Source organism: Hetaerina americana, unplaced genomic scaffold (genome assembly GCF_022747635.1).
Source record: "Hetaerina americana unplaced genomic scaffold, ioHetAmer1.1.p SCAF_1, whole genome shotgun sequence".
Classification (NCBI taxonomy): Eukaryota; Metazoa; Arthropoda; class Insecta; order Odonata; family Calopterygidae; genus Hetaerina; species Hetaerina americana.
This window is the reverse complement of record NW_027286069.1, coordinates 8,783,851-8,793,766: the sequence shown is the minus strand read 5'-3', so window position 1 is coordinate 8,793,766 and position 9,916 is coordinate 8,783,851.

Here is a 9,916-nt window from a genome sequence, read left to right as displayed (position 1 = left end):
ATTAAGTATCAGCTTCTGTGCTCAAAGGGGGTTGAGTGGATGGAGGGAGGAGGGACGGGCGGAAGAGGGGGCGTGGTGGAAGGGTGGGAGATAAAGGGTTGGGGGGGGGGAGAGTTTGTGATTTAAATTAGCGTGCCGCTTCTCTATCGGGGCCGCGGGAGTTTCCTTCGCCGGGCGATGCTACCGAATTCCATCCAGCACGGTAAAATAAGCCACTCGAAAATGGCACGCATATTCGTACCATTTTAGAGAACCACAAAAGACGAAATATTCAACAAAAAGAATGACTGATTAATAACGCTCTCAATTCATTTTCATACTCACGCCGCATTAATATTTTGCTCTCATGCCTGTAGAATAGTGGAACACCTTGGAAATCAATCGTTAGTAATTATTTTCCCGTCAATCAGCCAAGGTTGCCAACTCTGAGATTGGCATTACTCAACTCTTACATTTCTCGCCGGACGTCGGAATGTATTAATGTTTCTTGTGATATAAGGCTCATTGGAGATGTTTCTGCATGTTTCCGTCCTTTCCCACGCTTCGAAGGTCTCTTTCTCTGCCAACTCCGTAGCTGTTGGATCTTGAACATTCTTCATATTGAGATGAGTTCAAACACTTAAATATTCATCCCTTACGACTTTGTCGGACTTTTTCGGCAAGCACTTCATCTCCCTTGGTACCACCCCTGTTACCAACGCCAACGGCGTTCGTGGAAGACCATCAAAATAATCTCCTTTTCAACATAGGAGGCGATTTTCATCCCCCACCGCAGACAGAGTGGTGTTTTGATGTCATCTGAAGAGGTTTACCACCAAAGGTGGACGACCATTTTTCGGCTCAAAGCTCCTCAACTTGGCAGTACGCATCTTTGGGGGCGATGTGTTAATTTCTCCTTATTCCACTAATTAGTACTTCGCTCCTGAAGTAACTCGCTGCAGAGAAAACAAACGTCAAGTCACAACGAAATACTTCGCACAGACACACACAAACAAACAGCATCACTCTGATTCAATTTTCACAGAGTGGGACGCGATAAACTCGAGAAGGGTTTAAGACTTACTAAGAGAAACTTGAAAATTACGTCAAAATTTCCAACCGCTCTCGGTTCCCTCACAGCGCGAACAGAGATGTTCCCGAGGGATTTGGCGAACCAGGCACGGTACCACTCCCACTCTGGCTTGCATATTCCGCCCCCTCTCTTGGGCCCGGCTGCTCATCCCGAGGAGTGTGCACCCTTCCTGCCGGCCCTTTTCCGGGCGCAGGACGCCTTCCGTGGCCTTGGCAGGCGCACGTCCTGTCTCACTGGCCGACTGCTGCTCGCGGGGCATCCTGCCTTCTCCATTGGGCAGGGGGAAAGGGGGACGAGGGGGGGGAATCCGACGCAGGTGTGTGTGTGTTGTCACTCCCCCAAGGCCGCGAGGGAGGAAAGGGAAGGTTTGTGGGATTGGGGAGGAATAGGAGGATTGAGGAGGGGAGCGAATGGGGGGGTGGAGGGGGCCGGAGGACTTCGCCTCCCTCGTACACAGGAGTGCGATTGACTCCATGCACTCTCCAATGGCTCGAATGGTAATTATCAAAGGGAGGCAGCCGAAAGGTGTGGTCATCTGCACCAATAGGAATAGGAGGGCGATTTGGCAAAGGTAGTGTTGGGAGATGGGTGGAGAGAAACCCGAGATCGGCATTAGCCCACGCTGTTTACGAAATGCTCCAAGGGGGTCCATAACGTAATGTTCTATCCGACGGACGGAGGGCCGCACTTCAAGTGCCTTCCCTACACGGCACCCAAATTGTGATGGCAATAAACTGAATCGCTGGAATATTTTGACAAGGCAGGCATTCGAACCCAGTTCATCGGGGTGAGGTGCCAGCACACGAGAAATCGAATCGATCTGATCCCCCATGCTCTCTCGGTTTGACCACAGATGAGACTGGCGCCACGGTGAGGTTTCTCGTCTGGTCAACTTTCCTGGGCATATTTCCCTCTCACCTTGTCCCCCACTTGGATAACGGGTCTCTGTGAAATTTAGGAATCGCGGCGAGCTCTCCTTGAACTCTCGACTTCACTGGAGGAAAATCAGGCTGAAGTGATCACCAGTGTGTCTGTCGTATATTGCTTGCTCCAGCAAACAGAGTGGCGGGGTCGGATGAATAAACTCAGTCGAACTCGTTGGAGTCAACAATTTCCGAGCATTGGTGTGGTTCGTTCTTAACATCTTCGCTCCTTTTTATGATTGGCAGGAATTATTAATAAGGACGCCGATGGGAAGTGCGATTTCGTATTCATGCGGCCATATTTATAATATGCGGAAATCATTTGGGACAAGTTTTAATTCAAGTGACAGATTAAATCCTAATTATACCATCAATGAAAAAAGATGGAGGAGGTGAGTGCTTAAATAGGATTAATTCAAATAATTAGCAACATTGTTCTGTTTTTCTATTATTTATTTAAATAATACTCCGTTCATATCATGAGTTCATAAGATGACAGTGGTTTAATAAATAATTCCTCAAGGTAACCTCTTTTGTATGCCGATCTTTCAAAAAAGACTCTAAATCACAGAATTTCCATATTCCTGAATTTCTGACCATTATCATTAAGTAAAACTATTGGAGAATGTTGAATTATCTCAGCATTATGAATCGGTATTTTATGGGATTTTGCATTTATGTTATGCCTCTTGTATTTATGAACATGCTATTCAGTCGTTTCTTTCGTGAGAACACTGAATCCGCCTTCTTGATTACTTGATCCAAAAACAAGGATGAAAGCAACGTTTCGAATAGCATACTCCATTAAATCTTTCTTATTTGCGATATTGGCAGAATCTGCGTAATTAATTGGATGAAGAGAACTCAAGCAGCACTCAAAATAATGTGCATTTAAAGGAAATATACATTTTTTCATAATGCTGCTAAAAATTCTCATGAATCGAGTTTGGTATGAATAATAACATGAAAAAGGAAATCCCAAATAACTGCGGGAGATGCCGCAACAGCAACATTTAACGGAGTCATCTGCTAAATAATTTCAGATTTAATTGCAGGGCTTGGTGGCGGCGGGGTAACATCCTCGTCTGTCAATCTGAGGGTCGCAAGTTCGATTCCCGTCTAGGTGGGTTTTCCGCCTCCTAGGGTGCGTGTAATCGTCTCCATTGTTTTCGTTAATAGCCCAATTTAAATGCCAAAAAGTTCTGTTTTCGGACTAAGGCTAAATAAATAGATGCCAATGGGAAGCCTCGTTAGCCTAGCTGACTAAAGCCCTCGGTCGGACATAGAAGGATCCGGGTTCGAATGTCAGCTAAGGTGAATGATTTTTACAATCTGATATTGTTTCATTGCAATAAAAAGGAATATTTTTTGTATTGAACCTGACAACCTGAATTTTGTATAGGTATTTGCATTTATCCCGAAACTTTGTCAAAATCCAATGTACGTATGGGGATAAGCATTCGTTACATACCCGCTATAAGTCGGTGTCCCTGGAGATAGCGTCTTCCGTATTTTTACAGTTTTATGGATATATGGAGAAGAACGATTTAGTCGTAGAAACCTTGGATTAAGCTTATATTCCCACTCAGTAATCACAATGCTTTGCAAAACAAGTGAAAAATGTGGTACCTTACGACTGATGATGCTTTTGGCGTCACTGCCTCAATGTATGATATTCTAATGAAGTGGTTTTCCTAACTCCATGCACTTCATTCCTGCCTTTATATCAAGTAAAGGTTAAGTTTTCCGCTGTTAACTCCTTCTGGAAATGTATACTTCTTCCGAATGTGGTCGAATTTATGTGTTTCTCAAAGGCTATGGGACTTTGAGAACGTTATTTGCTGTTTAGTGAGCACGCTGAAACTTGGTCTTTGTAAGGTCTTGTAAGGTAAGATCTTGATAGTGGCCACCCTGTTCAAATTGAGAGGCTTCATGCTGGGGGATTGCTTCCAGATCTCACTCGGGAATGAATCCAATAAAGTTACTATATTCGACTGCAAAAGGCACTTAGAAAGGGTAAACTTTCATTGCAGTCATGCTGTATAAACCGCTGATGGCTACATAGAACCTATATATCAGATATCTTATAACTTTCAACAAAGTTATCCAAAATGTAGAAATTTAAAAGTAAAAAAAATCCCCCCGGTCAAGGCGAATGACTTTTACACATTGAAATTTCTGCTTTGCTCTCACCTTAAAGAGTGCACTGCCGACGACACCTCAGAGGCGTGTCGGCTGGTGTAGTCCATACTCACCTTCGAGGACTGATGTGCATTCAGCTCGAAAGTGGATATGTTAGTGTTTTAAACACCCCTTAGCATTATCAGATTAAATTAAGTCAAAAATAACAACAAAAACTCACGATTGAAGGTTAAGAAAAACAAATGTTTACAAAATAAACCATTATACGAAAATTGCCACCAGACCATGACGTTTGAGAAGGAAAACGAAAAGAAATTCGTAATCAATCGAAATATCAAAGTCGTTAGCTATGCGAGCAATGAGGTCATCTTGGAAAATAATTACTATCTAATTTGTGTGCAGTCGTAATCACGACTTGATTATGGGATTCAGGTGATGTGTCCTCCAACTCGATGGCTCGGATTTTATATCGATTTACACAAATGCATTAAAAACATAACCGAAAATCCTTGTTTTTGTCTGCCATTCTCACTCGACCTTTTCATATTTCCCATATTTTTATGGTGGCCGATAGTTTTTATATAACTTTTCGGCGGCTCAAAGGGTATGGCACAGATGAATTTGCAGAATGAAAAAATTCCCTGACGAATAAAAATATTTCGATGTCTTAACAAAAACTTTGAGAAATATTTGACAAAAAAGGTTTGTTGCATAATTATCACGAGGAGTCCGAATGATTATCACAAAATACGGCTCTATTTCACTGCCTGACATTTGCTGAAACCACTCCTCGATTGCTTCATTGACGCTCAAATAGGACGAGGGACGGCTGGCTTGTGCCAGGAGGAAGGGAACGGCAAATACTCCCTCACCGTCGTGAGATCGGCGAAGCCCGTGCAAGGGCCAAAGGCTCCCAGGGGCACCACCGGTCAGGCCAATATTGTCGTCCACCAAGCATAGTAAACGGGGGGGGGGGTGCGAAGCGGGAGGGAATGGGTAAGAGAGTGGAAGGATCAATCAGAAAGAGTTGACTTACTTCTTGGGGATGAGGATGCTCAAGAGAAGTTTTCTTGAATGATCCAGCAAGGATTTTCTCTGAAGGAATTTATTCGTAGCTGAAATATGGTGGCGTTGGACATTAGCGATGGAGGCAGACTGTGGGGAAGGAAATGCGTGGAAAACTATGTGAGTATGAACAAAGGAGTGGGATTTCCAGCTGAGTGAGAGGTGGGGGTTGAAGCGAACAAGGCTTTTAGAAGGGGAATGACGACTGTTTTGATATCAACTGTATCTTGGTTGGGTGCGAAGAAGTCACTACTTCTAAAACAGTAATCTCCGCGCAGAAGAAAAGCAGCTGGTGGAATAATTATTATCAATGGCCTCTGTTGAGTGTAGTGGAACTGGAACGCGGTTATCGCTCTGTTCAATGGAGTCCTTGTGAATTCATCTGCTAGGGCCTCTGATCCAATTAGAGCCGAGATTTTATCTGACAGTCATTTTATGCGAGAGCAAGGATACAAAGTTAGATTGAAGCGGAATGTTGTGACAGTTGTTCAATCTATTATTGGAAACTTGAAATAGACAATCATCGATAAGATAATGACAGTATTACAAATAAAGTGCAATGGCACCGCCGGATTAAATTACGTACGTATCGTCAGCTTGACAGGATCACTGTTCACTAGGATACTGCGACGTCAGCCGGCAGGGATGAGAGGGTTTGGCACTATACTGTATTCCCGTTGCTTGAATAAATGTCAATTTCCTACGCTATAATTTATTTAACTTAGCCACTAATTTATACATAGCAATTTCTTGTCAATACACACAGCAATTACCCAAATTTCTTGTCAACAGCTATTACCTGTCAATGGTATATTAGTATAAATGTTATTCATTGTGATGTAGGTAAGTAATTGTATTCATACGCGCGTTTTGCTAAAGAAATAAAATTTTCATGCCAGCTCTCATATTTTTTATTCAAATAAATGTAAAGTGAGCCATAAATTGGCATCAGTAATTACAAATTGGTAGTTGACCGGTATATCCAAATCTTTTTGGTTGTGAGGCTTAAATGCATCTCATGTTTAATCACTAAGTGGGATTAGTATTCACGCCAAGGAGTTTTGTTGCTGCCGCGGCGGTTTCCTTTCTCACCAACTTGGCCACCGGAAGTAATAAAAATATTTTTGGAAGCAATCTTTCAATCGAATCTCGCATAGTTTTTTTGGTCTCTTAGTCATAAATTTTTGAAGTCTTTTGGTCGTCCATGTTGGAAACATGAGCTAGTGCCAAAGAAGAAACCAAAGCTCATTTCTTTCGTTCCCAATGGAACACCAGTGGAAGTAGGCAGTTCCATCAAACAGTGAGATTCACGTTAAACAGTCGGACCTCTCATTTCCATTTTTGAAGTGGAGTTCCATTTCTATTTTAAAAATACACCTCATTACTGATGCGAAATAACTCGTTTTATTTTGAAGATGTTATGTGATTTGTTTTAAATTTTGAAAAGTATATTTTACTAACAAAAACCATGGTGCAGCAATAATTTCACTGATTAACTGTCATATGTAACAATTTAGAATTAAAACATTTTTGTCTCTTGTGAAGGCCGTGCCACGAGAAATGAAACCGGGCCTGCCTTTTGTGCTTGCACCCTTTGCACCGCGCATGGGATCCAAGGTTGGAGACAACCGAGCGCGCGAGTACCTCTTATTCTAAGCCTTTTCTTGGCGTTGCGCAGGCTGAACACACCTGCGATTCATGCAGTACACTCCCTTCTCTTCAAAGACAGTCCAGAAATTTACATTATATACATATACAAATTGATATTGAAGAGTTTTTCTCTGTATCACTCTTTGAGTTGGAGAACCGAGTTTGGGAAATTGGCACACTTTTGCTCAAATAACATTATGGATGAAGTACGAAGGCGTGATCAAGTGCAATATGTGATGGGTAAATGCAGTGTCACTAATGAAACTTTGAAAAATGATATTTACAATGAAGAAATGAATCATGGATGGAGTTCGATACCAGGAAAGAACATTTTAAGAAATGGAGGAAAACTTTGAGCAAAACCGAAGAAAACAGGCACAACAAGTAGTCCTATGTCCCAAAGTCATTAATTTTGAAAATCTGGGAGAGGATCTGAGTAAAATTGAGTGGTGATGATCCCCTTGCAATTTACGCCTAGTGTCTATGTTCGAAGGAACTAGGTTTTACTTCTGTTTTCCGTTCGTGGTAACTACAGCTTCCGAGGGAAACATTTGAATTTCAGAACGGATTAACTTTGTTTTAACACAATTATATAGTAAACTCTACATATCTTCATATCAGCCAAGGTTGAGAAGTGCTATTTTTCAAACTTACGAATCCACAGAATGCCATTTTCCGATTTCTCTCCAGGCATTGGGCTGGATGTTATTCTACGGGGATATTAAAAGTGACAAAGTATTCGAGGGCAGAAAGGAAGGATCAATGTCGGTGAAAGTAAATAAATCACAGGACAGTGTTCTCCTTCTTAAGAACTAAAGAAAGAATTATCTGAGATAGTAATGGGGAAAAGTGGTGTCAGGTCTCTTATTCGATTTCGCGGTGGAAGACATTAATTGTTATGATATAATGATTCGAATATCTTATTTATTCTGGAATATCTCGATTAAATGAATTTCATTGAATAAAATATTTAGTTGTAATGCCAAAATAACCAATTAGTGAAAAAATGGAGAAGTGGAATTCAATGCACTTAAACCACAACAATTAACAGATAATCTGAAAACGGGAGGAACACTTCTTTGCAGCACTATTCGAGAGAAACACTGTTCAGCAACGGGAGGAAAGTTTTTCGAACTCTTTGGTACACTGAAAGCATGCGAGGCAAACTTGAAGGAAAGGGATTTAGTTCATAGTGTACGTCTTAATCTAACGTTCACGGGAGTCATCGAAGTGGGTGGTGAAGGGCGGAGCGTTTGTTCACAGAATGACGTCGGAAGGAAGCATATGGCAGAGCAGTGGCGGCGGTCATAGCTCGAAGGCGTTCCTCTCGACCTCGAGGGAGAAGATGCTGCCCCTGGCCACCCCTGGAATCCTCCACGTGGTCAACGAAGGCCCTGGCCGCCCCAGGTTCTCGGGTTCCTCCGGACGGTGGCGCCACATGTAGTACGTGGCTGCGGCGCAGATTACGAGCAGGGCCGATGCCACCAATGACAGCGGCTGTTGTCGATCGGGAGAAAGGGGATGATTAGTCAGACAATCAAGAGAGGCAACGTCATCTAGGGATGGCGGTTTTTTTCGCCCAGTTAAATACATATAATCCTTCCGATCGCACTATAGACCAAAGATCACAATAGACCAATATAAGATAGATTTGGCATATATATATATATATATATATATATATATATATATATATATATATATATGCCAAAATAATTTGGTGTGAAAAATAATTTTATGAGAATTACGGATGCAGGAATTCAAGTTAATTTAATTAGTATCCTTTGGATGTTACCGACAGGGAGTAACGTCATGATATAAAGAAATAATTTGTGAATATCGCTTATAAAGAAAAAGAATGAAATAAAGGTAAAAACGATTATTTTCAAGATAGAATTCTAAAAGTTAATAGCACAAGAGTTGCTTAGTTTCCTATAAATTCTCAGCTTTGTAGTTTTATAGGAAATGGAATATATCTGTTGTTAATAAATCTGAATCCATCGCTTCGATTGCTTGTTAGATTAATATTTCCTTCTTGTCTACTTCACGGTACGAGAAAAAGAGTGATGGATATACCTACTAGTAATTAATACTAATGTATTTATACCTAATAATAAACATATATCTACTGGTAAATGATAATAATCTCCATTTACATGTTTCTTTATCCACAGTTTTGCATTTTGTCGTGGCACTCCTAGCAAAATCCTGGCTACAGCCATTGAAATCTCCGTTTTGCACAATACATCCAAATGCGGACCGTGGAGTCTCCTACATGGAAATGAATCATTCTACTACAAAAATTCTGTGTGCCATTCGACTCTTGTGGCTCTCTGCCTCTCCAAAATCCATTTATGTTTTTTACTTTGGTCTTTCTTAGAGACATTTACGGACTAAGTGCGCGTATTTCGGATATATGTATTTCGTTACCCATGCCCTCCTGCGACCTGGAATTGCTGGTGTCTAGAGATCCAAAGCGTCGGCGATTTCAAACCCATCTCGTGGGGGCTTGTGCCTCCAAGCAAGGACAACTTTTCCTCAGCAATGCAAGTACTTGCACTTCTTCATCATGTAGCCCCTGGTGATTGACGGAGAGGAAAGTGCAACACTATACTTCAATCGCAACTATCTTGCTTGAGCTGGTTACCTACTCAAAGGTTTTATCTGAAAAAGCTCCATGTAAACCAAATCCACTTCAAAGCGTTAATACTACCCCATAGATAAATTCTAATTGATCCTAAAAAGATTGCCCAATTATCGCTCGAAAATGTCGGTGGCAAAAATTTAAATTACATCTATTCGCAGAGGAAATGGTTTTTTATGGCAAAGAGTGTTGATCTTGAATTAAGTAAGCATATTTAAAGTGGTTCACGGAAAATTTGGTTCCATGTCCGCAAGCTAACTCCAGCAGTTAAGCGCCCGACATATAGTATACCACACATTCTCCATTGTGCCTTATTTGTGAGGGCAATATCCCCACTTATTATAAAACGTTCTAAATATCGAATCACCATTATGACGATAAAATTTAACAAGCCATACCCGTAATGGAATGTAAATTAGC